Source organism: Triticum dicoccoides, chromosome 2A (genome assembly GCF_002162155.2).
Source record: "Triticum dicoccoides isolate Atlit2015 ecotype Zavitan chromosome 2A, WEW_v2.0, whole genome shotgun sequence".
In the NCBI taxonomy this organism is placed as follows: Eukaryota; Viridiplantae; Streptophyta; class Magnoliopsida; order Poales; family Poaceae; genus Triticum; species Triticum dicoccoides.
This window is the reverse complement of record NC_041382.1, coordinates 65,143,759-65,145,924: the sequence shown is the minus strand read 5'-3', so window position 1 is coordinate 65,145,924 and position 2,166 is coordinate 65,143,759.

Below are 2,166 nucleotides of genomic sequence, written 5' to 3'. Positions count from 1 at the left end.
AGAGAGAGGGGGCCGGCCACCTTGGGCTGCCCCTTTCTCCTTTCCACTAAAGCCCACTAAGGCCCATATAGCTCCCGGGGGGGGGGGGTTCCGATAACCTCCCGGTACTCCGGTAAAATCCCGATTTCACCCGGAACACTTCCGATATCCAAACATAGGCTTCCAATATATCAATCTTTACGTCTCGACCATTTCGAGACTCCTCGTCATGTCCCCGATATCATCCGGGACTCCGAACTCCTTCGGTACATCAAAATGCATAAACTCATAATATAATTGTCATCGTAACCTTAAGCGTGCGGACCCTACGGGTTCGAGAACAATGTAGACATGACCGAGACACGTCTCCGGTCAATAACCAATAGCGGGACCTGGATGCCCATATTGGCTCCTACATATTCTACGAAGATCTTTATCGATCAGACCGCATAACAACATACGTTGTTCCCTTTGTCATCGGTATGTTACTTGCCCGAGATTCGATCGTCGGTATCCAATACCTAGTTCAATCTCGTTACCGGCAAGTCTCTTTACTCGTTCTGTAATACATCATTCCGCAACTAACTCATTAGTTGCAATGCTTGCAAGGCTTATGTGATGTGCATTACCGAGAGGGCCCAGAGATACCTCTCCGATAATCGGAGTGACAAATCCTAATCTTGAAATACGCCAACCCAACATGTACCTTTGGAGACACCTGTAGTACTCCTTTATAATCACCCAGTTACGTTGTGACGTTTGGTAGTACCCAAAGTGTTCCTCCGGTAAACGGGAGTTGCATAATCTCATAGTTATAGGAACATGTATAAGTCATGAAGAAAGCAATAGCAACATACTAAACGATCGGGTGCTAAGCTAATGGAATGGGTCATGTCAATCAGATCATTCAACTAATGATGTGACCTCGTTAATCAAATAACAACACTTTGTTCATGGTCAGGAAACATAACCATCTTTGATTAACGAGCTAGTCAAGTAGAGGCATACTAGTGACACTAAATTTGTCTATGTATTCACACATGTATTATGTTTCTGGTTAATACAATTCTAGCATGAATAATAAACATTTATCATGATATAAGGAAATAAATAATAACTTTATTATTGCCTCTAGGGCATATTTCCTTCACACCCTCCCACGACTATCATCTACTCGAAGAGGCCTTTGGAGCTCCTTCATTTGGATCTCTTCGGGCCTCCATCCTTTGATAGTCTTGGCGGTAGAAAATATTGTTTGGTGATTGTGGATGACTATTCAAGATACACTTGGGTATATTTCTTCAAGAGGAAGAGCGAGACCCAACAAACCGTCATTGACTTCGCAAATGAAGCTCAACGACAACACAATACAAAGATCTTGACTATAAGAAGTGACAACGGCTTCGAGTTCAAGAACTACACCTTGGATGAGTTTTTGAGTGATGAGGGAATCAAGCATCAATATTCCGCACCTTATACCCCTCAACAAAATGGTGTAGCGGAGAGGAAGAACCGGGCATTGATGGATGCGGCAAGGACCATGATGGCGGAGTTCAAGTCTCCCTAGCTACAACTTTTGGGCCGAAGCCATCAACACTGCATGTCATGCATCTAATCGGCTCTACCTCCACAAAGGCATGAAGAAGACTCCATATGAGATACTCATCGGTAACAAGCCCAACCTCAAGTACTTCCGGGTGTTCGGGTGTAAGTGTTTCATTCTCAAGAAAGGTGTCCATTTGTCTAAATTTGAGGCTAGAGCTTATGAGGGCATATTTGTTGGTTATGCTACAAACTCTCATGCTTACCGTGTTCTCAATAAGTCCACAGGACTTATTAAGGAAACGTGTAACATGGAGTTTGATGAGAATAACGGCTCCCAAGTGGAGCAAAGTGGTACTTGTGATGTAGGTGATGAAATTCCTCCCCAAGCCATAAGAAGAATGGATCTTGGTCATATCCTACCCATTGAGGAACCCCTTGTGGACGAAGGAGAAGGACAATGTTCCACTCAAGTGGAACCTTCACCAACCCAAGACCCACATGCTTTTGAAGAACAAAGTGAAGGCCCTCAACCTCAAGAACAATACCAAGGGCAAGGTCAATCTCAAGATGGTGTTGTAACATCAAGTGATGCCCAAGGCCAAGTTCTCTCCTCCGAGCAAGTTCAAGATCAAGAGCTTCCTC